Source organism: Rhincodon typus, chromosome 6 (assembly GCF_021869965.1).
Source record: "Rhincodon typus isolate 14 chromosome 6, sRhiTyp1.1, whole genome shotgun sequence".
NCBI lineage: Eukaryota > Metazoa > Chordata > Chondrichthyes > Orectolobiformes > Rhincodontidae > Rhincodon > Rhincodon typus.
The window spans coordinates 57,643,126-57,658,938 of NC_063337.1; the positions used below are offsets into that span (position 1 = coordinate 57,643,126).

Genomic DNA, 15,813 nt, shown 5'->3' on the forward strand with positions numbered 1-15,813 from the left:
TGGTTTAAGACTTAATATGTTATTGAATTGAAAGGCTGTTGAGAAAAATAGCAGGTTGATTATCTTTGTCCTGGCTATCTGAGAGTCCATAACGTAACATGGCGAAAAATATGTTTGTTATCATAGTGAACAGTTTTCTGTTGAGGGATGTATTTTTACTTAGGAGTTGCATGATTTTTGGCGAGTAATCAAACAAATTAACTCAGTAGCTTTGATGCCTTTTGCCTGAATTCTGGAAATGCAAGATTGAATAAACTAATTGCCTTGAAACTTGTTTAAATTTCTATTTGTGAGGTCAATGAACAAAAATTATTAGTCCTACAGATAAATAGCATTCTGTGATCAGTGGTATAGTATTGAGTGCCTTTTAACATTTGGTTTTGTCGGGAGCTATAGCTTACCATATACTTTTAACCTTGCCTTTGCTGCTTTTCTAATCTCCTCAGCTGAAGATTTTAACACTTTGGGAATGCAGTTTCATAGCTCCCAGACAGTGTTCAAGTCCAATCTGATAGTCATTATGGGTATGAGAGTCATGGAAGTGAATACTAGCAGGATATTCAACTCTGGGGAGCTAAAATCTGAAACTAAAATAAACCAGGAAGTGCTGAGAATATTCAGGAGGTCTGATAACATCCATGGGGATAAAGAAACCAAGTTAATGTTTTGAGTCAAATTTGACATTTTAGAACTGAAATGAAAGAGAAGGTAGAACCAGCCTTGAATCCTGACTCAAACCAGTGTCTGCATTTGGGCTTTCCAACTGTATCGTATTAATGTTCAAACAGAATATTGCATGATTGTTTTCTCCCTAACCCGGTGATGCTCAACTGCATCATGTCATATAATCTTGGCTGAAATTTTCTAACACGGGACAGATTGGGTATCAAACCTGTTACTTGCCTGGCCTATATTTATTAGCTAGTCATTGACCAAATTAATTGAACTAACAAATGAGAGAATTTCTTTTACTCTTAAAAACATAGCTTTAGAAAAGAAACAGTGATTCCTGGGTACAAGTGTAAATTTGTTTGTTTTCTGCATTATTTACAATGTATTGGTATTGCATGTGGAAGCAGAATGAATTATGTTATTTTGGAGCTAGGTTTATTGTCACATGCACTCATATGTACAGTGAAAATTTACAAGTCTGTACTTACGGTGCCATCTTAGGGGCAAAGGTACCTAGGTACAGATTCTTAAGTACAAATTCTTAGGAAAAAAAAATTGGAAAAAGAAAAGAAATAAAAATTCCAGCATTACAGACTTTTGTGCCATCTTAGGTGAAAAGTACAAAACTACAAAAATAAGTCAGAAAAAGAAAGAAATAAAATGTTCAGTTTTACAGTTCTTTCAACCCAGTCTGCACCAGCACCTCGTCTCCAGAACACTCTGAGCCTTGCTTCTGGTCAGGGTTGGCTCAAAGCACTGGTATAATTGAAGAAAATAAACAAACTTATTTTTAGTAATGTTGTGAGCATGATTCAAAACTACAGCATTTTTCAATGCAACTAATTCCATGTAAACTGAATTATGACCCAAAAGATTCCCATACCTGTATAAGGAACAACACCTGCTGTTAATTAAACCTGTTTAACCTCATGATATTTTGCCCTTGAAGCTGCCTGACTTCCTCAGCGGGCATCTGGCATTTGAGTGACGAGGGCAAATATCTGGGTAACTCCGGGCATCTGGTTTTCTGGCACTCTGTGGGAGAAACAGGGTTAATATTTCTGGTTGATACAATGGTAACTCTGTTTTACGCTTTACAGATTCTCCCAGGCCTACTGAATGTTTCCAGCATTTTCTGTTGTAATTTTTGCCTTCCAGTATCCCATTATTGCAGTCTGTAACTTAAATTTCCTTAGTCACTCACATCAGTCATTATTTAGAGCGCAAGGTTTGTACAATGAAGTATAATTTACTATCGTAAACTCACCATCAAATTAAACATGGAATGGCAAGTGAAGGGAGAATAGAACAATCTGATTAAGTGATGCAGGGAAAAGACAGGAAAAGCAAAACTTTCAGTTTAATTCATGTCATGCCTCACTGGGGTAGCACAGTGATCAAGCCCCACTATTCCTAGAGTCATCACAAAAGTGAAAGTTCTTAAAAGAGAAGCACAATTTCTCTAAATTAGCTGTTTTTCTGATATGGCTAGGTTGATCGAAAGCATGACTTAGGTCTCTGTACTTAACAAGAATCACTTAATTGCATGTAATTAGATTCTAGCTATAGATAAACAATTAAGCAAAGTAAACTCTACAAATTAAAACTTGAAACCCTTTATAAACCACACCCCCCCCCCCCCCCCCCCCACCCCCGACCCGCCTTACACACAGAGATGGACAAACATAAACAGAAAATGAAACACCTGGATAGTGGGAAAACTGACAAAATAGTTCCGTGTTTTTTGTTCACAAGATTTGTTGGGTTGGTTCTTCCGAATCCGAAGGTTTCACCTTGATCTATCTTCTTGTGAGTGCTTCCACTGGTTTGCAAGAAACACAGGGTGGCTGGTTCATTTCGAGAAGGTCCCTGACTCGTCTAATTCAAAGTTATAACTTGCAGCATCTGCTGAAGAAAGATAAGCTGGTTTTCTGCTTAATGCAGAAAATTCAAAGGGAGAGTGTGTTTTAGGCTGCTGCAGACCACCTCATTTCTCTTCTGGTTTAAAAGCTTCTCTTTATCTTGTTCGCAGCTCAGACTGTTCAAAGTGCAGTTCTTGACAGGCAGAGACCTTTGTCAGTGGTTTGTGGACTAGCGACCAATTATCAATGAAGTTTCACTCGTAAACAACCCCTCAGCTCTTGTTTGTCTGTACTTTCATAGAATCATAGAATTCCTACAGTGTGGAAACAGGTTCTTAGGCCCAACAAATCCACACCGACCCTCAGGGCATCCCACCCGGACCCATCGCCCGTAACCCACCTAATTTACACATTCCTGAACACTACAGACAATTTAGCATAGTCAATCCGCCCAACCTGCACATCTTTGGACTGTGGGAGGAAACCGGAGCACCCGGAGGAAACCCACGCAGACACGGGGAGAATGTGCAAACTCCACACAGATAGTCACCCGAGGGTGGAATTGTACCTGGGTTCCTGGCGTTGTGAGGCAGCAGTGCTAACCACTGAGCCACTGTGCCACCCTTTGTTGGAAGCTACACAAACAAGGTTCACAATAGATATCAGATTCCTTGCTTTCTAGATATGCAGCCATTCATGTAAATCCATGGATTTCAAAATAGTTCTTTTCTCATTTAAGTCCACTGTTTTAAAAAGTGCAAAAATAAGAAGACACAGTCTTTACGAAGTCAAGCCCCTATTCCCAGAGTCAGCATAGAAGTTCAGGATTTTATAGGAATATGCAAAATTCTCCAATTTACCTATCTTTTTTGATGGAAAATACAAATTAGGTTTCTACGCTCAAGTATACTTAAATTGGGGAGCTAATGGCCTAGTGGTGTAATTACTAGACTGTTAATCCAGAGACCTAAGTAATGAGCTGGAAGTAAGAGTCTAACGATGACCATGACCTTTGTTGTTTGTCAGAAAAACCTATCTGGTTCACCAGTGTCCTTCTGGTTCACAAACTGCCTTCTTTACCTAGTCTGGTCTACATGTGACGCCAGATCAACAGCAATGTGGTTGACTATTAACTACCCCCCGACAATTAGAGATGGCTTGCCAGTGATGCCTGTATCCTGTGAATGACTAAAAACAGTATTACTATTTATTACAAATAAATAAGTTAACGGAAAACAGTTATTAACATTTGACATGATAAATCAACCAATTACAACTATAATTTCCTTATAAAACTCTCCCTACATGCAGTTGCAGGCAGACATAGACACGCAACAAACATTGGTGTTACGTGTTGAGGGAATAACTGGGAGGGCAGTTTGATGGTCCGTGTATACTGGATTTGCTGAGATTTCCTTTTGGCTGCTCGGACTTGCAATTCGATGATCTCTGTTTTTGGTTACTTTCACCTGTCTGCAGGAAGCATAGAGCAACTGCTTCATATCTCGCAAAGTTTCTGACTTATTGGTTAAAAGCAATAGCACACAGTGATTAGTGAGGGCAAATAAACTGGCTTGCTTCAGGCTTTTGGTGTATTTTTCTTTGTAGAGGTAAAGATATCACCTTCCTTTTGGGAAGTCCTTTAAGGCTTTTGACCATTTTTTTTTCACACACACGCAAGCAGTTCAGGTACCAGGGAGCTAATCACAGAGTTGTTGGCAGGCAGAAGGCTTTTGCCATTGACAAATGGTCATCCGGCCACAGACCTGTCAGCTACATGTTGCTGGCCAAATCTCTCTTTGTACACACTCCATGCTGCCAGTTTGTGTGCAATTAAATATTCCTCATTGGTGAAAAGACAACAATGTAAACAGCACTTAGAAGTAGTACTGGTTGCTTGCTTTTTAAATTGCAGAAATCCCTTCCTTAATCCTTGATTTGTAAAACTGCCCTTTTCACATTTTCAGTTCATAATCCAGAATACATAAAAATAAAAAGGTACAGTCTTTCCATGCGAAAAATTTCCAGCAACAGTTAAAACTTTGACAATGTTGTAGTAATTAATTTTCTGTGCCAAAGAGTTTGAATTACCATAATTAACATTTAATATCTTTTTGAGAGGAGACTGAAGACTTAAAATGACAACTTTCTGTGGTGAAGTTGTGTCGTATCTATATTGCACATACTGCAACTTATCTTAGCTCGATCTATTTCAATGGGAACCTGACAATGTGATGCCATTTTTATAAAGTTAACAGCGGACCAATGCAACTCCGATAGCAACTTTTCAAAATCCATCTGTGCTGTCCTTTGCTTGAAGTTGCTGTGGCACTTGTGCATAGGTGTTGGTGACTAGTCTTAGCCTCACTGTTATTTTGACAGCAAGTTTTGAGTAATTACTTTTACCAATGCAAAAACATGGTGCTCAATGGACATTGAAACAATGAGATATTGAAATACTAAGAATTATGTTCTTTTTTCCTCCAGCCCCACACATTTGGAATCATTTAGTTGAGACATTTGCTTATATTTGATCTTGTCTAATTCATGACTGTTTTTGACTCTAGGGCCTGGCTCTATTTTCTTTGAGGCTAATGAGCCTTCTCTTTTGTTTAAATATCAGTATGGTAATTTAATACTATGTAGAGGATTAATTTGTCTTCATCAATTTAATCCAGAGATGAGTATCCACTTGTGAAAGAAAATTCTATTTTTAGTCATCGCCCTCAAACCACCCTTTGTTCCAATCTCCCTGCTGTCCCTATTTTATTTACTTTGGTTTCTATTCTTTCTCCACAGCTGGAAAGGTGAAATTGATTAGAAGACAGAATTTGCCTCAGTTGCCATTACTGTTGCTATGACTTTGCTTAGTCAAAGAGCTTTAACGCAGAATTGTTTCTGCCAGCCTGGCCTCTTCTGACTGACTCTTTATTCCGGAATCGAGTAATTGGTTGTTGTGAAATGCTGTGTGCAGCAGCTTGGCTAAGGACTTTGAAAACCATCTATTGTGAGCAGCTAGCTAAAGTTTGTTCATTTAGCTCCCTAAATTGAAAATACATTCGTCATCAAATGATCACTTTTAAAAAGTTTACTCATCAAAATGCTTTGCTTCTTGTCCTAATCATTGCACAACAGCCCCCTATTTAAGAGAAATCTAGCTTGTAACATTTAGGTTTTTGTTACACTGTGATGTCTTTATGATGGAAAGGTTTGCTAATAGAAAGAGATCCCATATGGGAGATATTTGAAGTAACTCATTACAGTTTTATTCTATAATCCAAGACTCCAGATAAAATAGTCCATTTCTATGAAATTCCTTGTTTATGCTTTGTCATTGGGAATCCTTCCCCTCAAAAATGGAGGAACTAAGTTTCTCTGGCCTTAGACTAGCAACCACAATGCATGTTTCAATCAATTTATGAAATGTGCACAATTTAATTGGGTTAATGTAATTATTTCAGATTTGTCAAACAATGGCCTAGTATTTCCAGATGGTAAATTCAAAGGTTCTGTTATAATTCATTAAGAGTAAAGTGTCATCAGGGTATTACTTTGGGCAATAATGTAGCAAAGATAACTTTTCCTGTCACGCCTTTTAACAGTGCACTTAGAAGAATTGTATATCTTTACCACACCATAATAGAGCAAATTGGAGCCTTGGCCTTTTCTTTTCATGTGTTTAACATTTATGTTTGCAAACAAGATTTCTCAGCCAAGATTTTGTATAATATGCCACTTTGCAGATATGTCTGGTTATCATTACTTGTTCAAGTTGCATTCAGGAACGGGGCTAATCTATAACGGTGCAGTAATAGTTTGCATAACATTTGCCTATGCACAGAAAGAAAGCTATTATTTTCCAAATTTCCAAGGAAAATCTATGATGTATCGTTTGGCTGCAGTTGTCATTCTGTCTCGAATATACTGTAAGGGGAATGAATTGTGTTTTTCAATTTAGGAAAAAGAATTGTGCCATGTCAGCAATATTTTTAAGTATGTACTCTCGGTACAACACAATTTCTTTGTGAGCAATCTTTTGAATTGTAAGTTTTCTAATCAAGTTTTCCTTTCTTAGGAATTAAAACCGATCCATGCATTGGTAATTAAATTTGAATTAACACATAATAGTCTGGAATTTGCAATCACTGGTGAAGGCATTGCTCTAGCTACTTATCTTGATGATTGCTGCTAACACACTTCTCTGTTGACTTTTAAGCAGAGATTTACTACATTTGGTGACAGATCCAGTGTGGTGTCCTATATGGAGGATCTGAGGCATTTAGATTCAGATTTATTTATTTGTCACATGTACTAAGTATAGGAATACATAAGTACAGAGAAAAGTGCACAAAGTCTTCATTCATTGGCACTCACTTGGTTACAACAGCCAGAATCAAAAGATTTTAACAGACCGAAAAGATAAGCAAGAAGAAAAAAAGAAAAGACCAGATCTCAGAGCCCCAAGTCCTATCTCCACAGTGGTAGAGGCACCGTTCCAAAGACAAACAGCAAGGCAGATTGAAGGGAGCTGTTAACCTCAGCGTTGCTATCTTCTGTCATTTTCTGAAAAATGAATTGCAATATGATATTAATGTTATTGTTAGCTGTAAATACTCTAAAATACATTTTAATGTTCTTATGACTTAACCTATTTTTCTCATCAACCTGTTCAGAGATGTTATTACACACCTCTGGGGCAGGTGAGACTTGGACCAGGGGAAGGGACACTACCACTGCGCCACAAGAGGACCCCAAACAAGATTGTTAGTACCTCATTCCTGACTGTAATTGCATTTTAGACGTGGCTGTAGTTATGTAAGGGCTTAGGACCCTGGGACAACCTTGTATTGATAATAGCTACTTCTCATTGGGCATTAGTAGCAGTGTGGACAGAGCTGAGCAGAGAAGCATGTGTATTAAACCAACCAGCATTAGGCGGTTGAATTTATGGAATGGTCTTTACATGATATAACAGTAAGATTAAATCCTGGTACATCTCTGAATGCCATGTATTATATATAGTATCTGGTCTTTATAAAACTGTTAATTATATTTTAAGAAACCTAACCCTGAAGACAGTTCTTGACCTTGCCTTCTCCTCGACTAGTCTGTCTTGAAGCTGAGCTATGAATCTGCATATAAAATTACACAACAAAGAAACACTAGCAATCATTAAGAAAAAAACATTGTCAAGATTGCATCTGAAATGTTTTTCTACAATACGTTATTACATATTATTTGTACAATAGCCCTGCTGATCGTAATTTTGCATGTTTAAAAAAATCTTTATTGTTTGCTTCAGCACTATAAAGCGACATCAATTCACATTAATTGGATTAGAATGCAGTGTAGTATCTCACTAAATTATGTACAAAAATGAAAGCAAAAGAAAAAAATTTGCAAAATGTATAACTGTTTACATTTTATGTTAGGCCTCTTGGAAGAATGGTAGTAGAGGAGAATTAGTAACTAAATTTTGCAGTTTTACTTGCGTTGATTTGAATTGGAGATTCATTGACATTTTTAGCATTGGTTCTTGTTGATTCCCATTGAAAAACCTGAAAATATTGAAGCCATGTCACCTGATAGAGATTGAGTTGTAACCATTGTAGAATGTGCCGTTGCAGTTGTACAGGGCCTTGGTGAGACCACACCTGGAATATTGTGTGCAATTTTGGTCTCCTTTTCTGAGGAAGGATGCTCTTTGTCTCGAGGGAGTGCAGCGAAGGTTTACCAGGCTGATTCATTTTGTAAGAAAAAAGCTAACTGTTCGTACCAAAATAAAAAAGATGACTAGTTTCTCCTTCTAAAATATAAAAGTATGTTGTATATTTAATTATTAAATTATGGCTAAATTAGAATTATTGTAATTAATTAGGTGACTTGAAATTAAATGAGTGACAAAATTAAGGCACTAAAAATGAAAAATAAAGCAAACCTAAAATGTTACATTGACCTCTATCTCTGTAAGCAAAAACTTTTATTTCAATTATAGACAAATTCTTCATCTTCTGTTAGCAGGAGCTCATGTGGTCTTTGTATTAAACCTGGTAACCCCTCAAGTACGTTGATCAACAATCATTAATAGTGCGAGAATGTTAAAAATAATCATGAGCAGAGTGTTCAAACACAGAATAGTAATAAGGGTAGGCCATTGGCCCTTCAGGCATGCTCCACCATTCAATATAAACATGGCTGATTATTCTTCTTAGTACTCTGTTGCCAATTTCACCCCGTCCCTTTGATTTCTTTGCATGCAGAACAATATCTAGTTCCCTGAAATCATTCAACGTTTTGGCCTCAACTGCTTTGTGTGGCCGAGAATTCCTCAGCTGACTACACTGTGGATGAAGAAATTTCTCCTCAACTCAGTCCTAAATGGCCTACCCCATATCCTTACCATGACCTTGGTTCTAGACTTCCGGTCATTGGGAGCACTCTACCTGCATTTATCCTGTCTAGTCCTGTTAGAATTTTAAAGATTTCTATGAGGTTCCCCCTCATTTTTCTAAATGCCAGTGAATGTAGTCCTAACTTATCCAGTCCCATCTCAACTGTCAGTGTCGTTGTCCCAACTCATCCTCCCTGGTAAATGAAGCATAGAACTGCAGATGCTTGAGATCTGAAACAAACAAAAACAGGAATTGCTAGAGAGAAAACAGATTTAATGTTTGAAGTTCTCGCGACCCTTCTTCGGAACCAGATGTAGCTTGGAGAAGGTGTATTTACACTGATGATGAGGTTGGGGAAGGGAGTGAGGTAAAGGAATTAGCAGACAATTGGAGAGGGAGCCCAGAGACACAGAAAGGGTAGACGGACAAAGGGATTGTTGACAGTCGGCAAGGGAAGAAGAGAAACTAGATAGATGGTAATGAGGACTATGCATAGTTGAAAAATGGGTTGGCTGTACTGAAAGCATCTTATTTCATGACAGGACATGGTGTAGAGAGGATAGGTAGTAGACAAGGAAGGGGGTGTTCACCCTCAAGTTGTTAAACTGGTGATGAGTTCTGAAGGCTGTAAGGTGTCTAAGCAGAAGATATTGTGTTGTTCCTCCAGCTTGTATTGATCTGCTTTGAGTGCTGCTTCAGGCCTGAGATAGCAGTGTTGGCATGGTGTGTTAAAGTAGCAAACAACTGGAAGCTTGGGGTCAGTATTACAGTCAGAATGGAAGTGTTCTGCGAAGCCAGTAACATTGGGGACAGGAAAAGCACAATGGAGTGATTGCTTTGCGGAACGCCTCCAAGTGACAACTTGCCTGAATTCTAGCATTTTCTATGCTATTGATGTTGGGCTAACAGGTCCATAGTTCCCTGTTTTCTCTCTTCTCGGTCTTAAATAGTAGGGTGACATTTGCTACCTTCCAAGCCACATGAATCATTCCAGAATCAATAGAATTTTAGAAGATAGTCACCAATGTATCAATGTACCAATGTTTCTGTTGTTATCCCTTCAACAGTCTGGGATGTGGACCCTCAAGTCCTGGGACTTTATCCACTTCCAGCTCCATTAATTTCTCCGATACAAACATCTTTATTAAGGTTAATTTCCTTTTAACTCATTCTCCCGATCCCTGGGCTCTCTAGTTCTGCACAATTTCTGGTAACTGCTTCAGTGAAAACAGACACAAAAGTAATCACTTATCTTCTTTTCTATTTCTTTGTTCCAAGTTATAAATTTTTCTGACTCCGCTGGAGTCATCCAGTATCTCTTGAAAATTGCCTCCTCCCTTCCTTTAAGTATTCCAGAAATGAAACCAGCAGCCTAGCCCAGTTGCTCCTTGTTCTTTAACGGGACAGGAACTTATTTTAACATTGGGAGATTTGCTTGAGCTGTTGAGTTGGGTTACAGGTGGCTGGTCAGGGGATGGGAATCTGAGGGGTAACCCAAATTCGAAGGAAGTACATTGGGAAACAGGAAGTCAAAAAGATGCTAGGGAGCTAGAAGACAGGAGAAACAAAGCTGAGCATCAAATACACTTCAAGAGTGGAATGATGTCAAAAAGACAGACAGTTAAGGACGCTGTATCTGAATGCATGCAGCATTCTGTGGAAGGAAACTGGAGCACTGGAGGAAACCCATGCAGACATGAGGAGAATGTGCAAACTCCCCACAGACAGTCGCCTGAGTGTGGAATCGACCCCAGGTCCCTGGCGACGTGAGGCAGCAGTGCCACTGAGTCACTGTGCCACCATTCTTTTAGATCCCAGCTATATTCTATCTTGGAAATAATTGAACAGGTGAAAATAGACTGTTGACAACCTGACATACCCAACATTTTACTGGAACTTTTTCGAAACTGCAGTCTAACTACTGTAAACCTTGATATGTCTACCATTGACTCCAAGTGTGGATAAATTGCACTTCCTTTCCAGCAAAACAAACAATCCTCCCTTAATCATAGTCCCTCAATTTCCCAGACTTGTTGCTAGGTAAACAATGGCTTATGTGATTCTCCAGTTTTTCTCAAACTAAAGACACAGTTCAAAAAAAGTAATCTTATGAATATACTTTTGACAACAGGCCAAATGCCAACATTTACTGATAGATTTTAATACACTACAATATTGTGTATTTTAATGCAATCTCATTTGAACCATTTTCATCCCTCGATTCACTGTTGGTGAGAAAAAAATAGGGTAGTTATACTATAAAAATCTTTTCAAACTTCTTCATTCTGATGTACCAGGGACTATTTTAGTACAGTATACTTCAGTTGCCTCAGGAGAATCTTTCTACTTATGTGAAAAGGAACATTTTAATATTTTAATTTGTTAGTTTTAAAGATATGTTTAATTTTGATTCATTTAAATTTTTATAAGATGCCATCACTGTCTGTGAATTTTGGATTTACAACAAACAGTCTGAAACTTTCAAACTAATGGTTATTGACTATTGACAGTTGATGATTTTTGCTCTTTCCCTGTTTCTGTGAGGGAACCATTCTTAGTAACTGTGAAGAGGGTCGTGCAATATTGCTTCAGGTTTTTTTAGATGAAAAGCACAACGTGTTGAATGATTCCTGTTATAATTTACCTTGTTTTCTAAGGCCGTTGACTGCAACTGTGAAGCCTTGTTTGCATTTCCTAAAACTGTAGTCAGTACATAATTTGCATAAGAACAAATGGAACTGGAAGAATTGACCTGATTATATCCAAACGCTTTAAGATGTTTATGATTTTGAACATTTATTTAAGAATTCTGACCCTTTAGTTGAAGTAAACTTTGGAACCCAGACTGGATGTTTGTAAAACATTACACAGGCTTTTAATACTTAGGCCTCCATTTCTGTTTCTCAGGGAGAAGCTACAGTCATGAAAAGTTATGCGCTTGGGCAGAAAAATATTATACAACTGTAAACTAACAGAAGTGTGTGAAGGAGCTGGTTTTGTAAAATATGACTTTATTGAGACTTTGTGGTGAGGTAATGCTCTTGTGTAGAAATTAGAATGAATTGGGTATTTTAACTTGCTGTTCAGCCAGTTGAGTTTTTACTTAAATAATTGTTTTTACTGACCAGTTCTACTCAAACATGAGACTTTATAATTAGAGAAAGTGGAAGTAAAAGCGTTTTTCTTCAGGATTGTTTGCTTTTATTCAGTAACAGCTGTACTAGTTATTAGTTGAGCTACCTACTTAACCTGATGACAGGGTTAGGGGGTTGGTTGTTGATGATTAGGGAGGGACTTATTCTTGAAGGCAGATATGATGACATAACACACTGATTATATTTCCAATGTTTAATTAGTACAAAATAATTGAAATGAAACAAAAAAATGAATATAGATTCCCCTAGAATAGCTGCAAAACTTTAAGACCATATCTGGAATCTATCAAATGTCTGCATTTAAAACATTTGTGACTGAATTCATAAAACAGTTCTGAAGTGATTTTCTGTGTTCATAATGCTAAGAGCAATTTGGTCTTATTTAATGCCAACATATCTTAGTTGATCTAGTTAGCACTAATTAAAACCTATTCCAGAGGTAAGCCTAAAATGCCTGATTGTGACTTTGTTTTCTAATATCCATGTTATTAAATACCAGTTTAAAAACAAAATCCCTGAAGAAATTTTTAAAAGGACTTAGTCAGGGCTGTTTATGTGAACCTGGCCAGTTGTGGCCTCTTTGCCCTTGAATCTTACAGTAATAAATCCTTTTTAGATTCTGGCAGCTGGTATTCTTGTGGATTGACATGGCTAATTGGCTTTGGCATATCAGCCCTAGGAAATTTCATCCATCACTTCAGGGCAGGAAGCTTGGCAGTAATGGGGAAAGAGTATGTGGGTTAATGCAGTTTTCTGTCTTGTGCAGTGAGCCTGATCTGAAAGTTGACATATCTCTAAATGTCTAGGTTGTGCCACAGTTATTTGAATAAGAGGAGACCTAAAAGTTGAAAAATCACCTTGCGTTTTAGTTTTTAGTTTTATCCATAAACTGATTTATTGTTATGTAGGCAACAGCTGTAATACAACAATATTTCATGACTGCTTTTTAAAAAAAACTTGAGTATTTGAGTTGTAGAAGAATTTTTTTATTGGCCATTTTTGCCTATCCCTAGTTACTCTTTTGGTGGCAGCATGCTGCCTTCTTGAACCGTTGCAGTCCATGTGGTGCAGGTAGACTCTTAAGGTTGTTAAAGAGGGAGTTCCAGGATTTGGACCCAATAACATTGAAAAAGTGGTAATATATTTCCAAGTCAGGATATTGGATGGTTTGAAGGGGGAGCTATTGGTGTTCCCATGTATCTGCTGCCCTTGTCTTTCTAGATGGAAGTGGTCATAGGTTTGGAAAGTGTTATCTAAGGAAGCTTAGTGTATTTCTGCAGTGCATCTTGTAGATGGGCACACACTGCTTCTACTGAATGACATTGGTGGATGAAGTGGATGTGGTGCCAGTAAAGTATTGTGCTTTGCCTTAGTGTCAAAGTGCTTGAGTGTTGTTAGAATTGCTCTCATCCGGGCAACTGGGGAGTAATCCATCACACTGGTGACTTGTGCTTTGTAGATGGTGGGCAGGATTTGAGAAGTCAGAAGATGTCTTCCTTGTTGCAGTATTCCTAGTCTCTTACTTGCTCTTGTAGCCACTGTATTTATAAGATGAGTTTCTGGTCAATGATAACCCCAGAATGCTGATAGTGGGAGATTCATTGATGATGACACACTGGAATAGAGATGGCCATTGTCTAGCACTTGTGAGGTGCAAATATTATTTGCCACTTTTAAGTCCAATCCTGAGGTGATGTTGGAGAGTCTGACGAAAAGTTGTGAAGTGGTCACGGGAGTAATAGAGAAATTTTCTGTTCTGGAAATACAGTTTATCCTCAGTAATGAGATAGCTGGATCACTGATGGGTGTAATGCCCACTGTGATTGAAATGCCAGCAGAAAATCAGACAACTGAGGTGTTAGAATGTATATCCTAGGATTTTTCCTGACTGAGTGGTAACAAGGTCACAAAATCACGGGTTGGAACAGGAGGAGAAATCAAAGAGTAAAGGTAAAGAAATTGAAGTTGAATTATCAGAAACTGTCTTTGATTAAAATGGTTGAGATGAACAGAAGCGTGAGCTGCGTAGTGGCTCAGTGGTTAGCACTGCTGCCTCACAGCGCCAGGGACCTGGGTTTGATTACAGCCTTGGGCGTCTCTTTGTTTGCAGTTTGCACATTCTCCCTGTGTTTGTGTGGGTTTCCTCCGGGTGCTCTGGTTTCCTCCCATAGTCCAAAGATGTGCGGGTTACGTGGACTGGACATGTCCGTACATTGTCCGGTAGTGTGCAGGCTAGGTGGGCTAACTATGATAGATGTGTGGCTCGGGGGATAGGAAGGGATGCTCTTTGGAGAGTCAGTGCAGACTTAATGGGCCAATAGGCTTCTCTCTGCAGTTTAGGGATTCTGAGGTGGAGGGCAAAGTGTATATTTTTAGTTCAGGGAAGTTAGCGGAATTACAACAGGAAGATGGAAAACAAAGTTGTTGTATCAAAAAGCATATGTAGAAGACAAATCTATTTTCCGAGTTCCCGCGGACTCTTGAGACTACTTACAAGCATCTAATTACTGCCACAATTGAGAAGGATTGGAGCGAAGAAAAATTAAGTGGCGTTTGGTGAAGTCAGCAGTTTGATAAAATAGCTGACTTTGCTAAATGGCCACATAAATTCTCCATGCTCAAATCCTTTTCATCTACAACATACAACTACTACTTGTGGGCTTCCTTCACCTCATTTACAGTGGCATTACACTATCAAAGACATCTAGGAACCTCTCTCGTTCGAACTGCCTGAAATCGCTTCTTTGTTTCAGCACTCTCCCAGCTTCACACAGTAATTAATGGTTCCTAGCAAACACACACCCAGATAAATTGAAACCAAAGGACCTTCTTAAAGTCCACTGATCTTCACAGTAACGTGTCTGTTCTGAGCTGTCTTTAATGTGACTTTTGGGGTATAGTGAGTAAGCTGTAACTCCCTCTGGATTGCAATTATTGCAAACTTCGCTGAAACATATCTCCAATTATGTTTTGGATCCTGAGCTGGTGCTCGTCACTTTGACTGCCTTCTTTTTCTTTCCTTCTTCCCTCACCCTTCTTCTCGCTCCCTCACCCTTCTTCCCACTCCTCCTGAGCTCAGACGGCTTCAGTGAGGGGGCCCAGCGTGGGCCTCGTGGTGGTGGCCAGTGAGCCCTTACTTTTCCAGGGAGAGCAAGGGTTTTGGCATTGGAATCGGTGGTGGCGACGTCAGCGAGGTGAGCCCAGCGGTCAAAGTTGGTGCCTGAGGATTGGCAACTTGGTTGTTGGTTGAGTCTGTCCCTGGCAGCGATGGAAGATCATCACAGCGACATTGACAAGTGGGCCCAGTGACAGAGATATGACTCTGACATTGGTTAGTCTGGCACCGGTAATGACGAGGCATGGCAGAGGAGAATTGGCCCAGCAGCAAAAGATGGTACCTGAAGAGTGGTGACTTCAGTGTTGGTTGGGACTGGTATAGATGGTGGTGAGACAGTGAAGGGGGGGATGGCTGCGCAAACGTTGTTGATGATGAACTGGCTCAGGACTGATGGATTCTCTTTAAGCTATATCTAACTATATTTTTTCTTATTGTTAAAACTATTCAAAATAACACCAGATCGTGGTGACAGTGAAAAAGCTTTTCACTGTATTTTACTGATTTTTCTCACCATAAAATACATGTGACAATATATCGTGTAGAGCTGGATGAACCCAGCAGGCCAAGCAGCATCAGAGGAACGTGAAGGCTGACGTTTCGGCCCTTCTTCAGAT

The 15,813-nt window shown here is 38.9% G+C and overlaps 1 protein-coding gene and 1 long non-coding RNA gene across 2 annotated transcripts in view; one reads left to right on the top strand and one right to left on the bottom strand.

The window, feature by feature from the left end:
* The window catches only part of LOC109931079 (transmembrane protein 135-like), a 383,770-nt gene that overhangs the window by 86,946 nt on the left and 281,011 nt on the right, over window positions 1-15,813 (top strand). The gene's annotated exons all lie outside the window — the stretch shown is intronic.
* On the bottom strand, window positions 1,087-2,638 carry LOC125483344. The gene is made up of 3 exons (XR_007262308.1): window positions 2,378-2,638; window positions 1,556-1,707; window positions 1,087-1,428 (listed from the first exon to the last, which is right to left on the bottom strand). It is a non-coding gene; the product is annotated as an uncharacterized LOC125483344 (long non-coding RNA).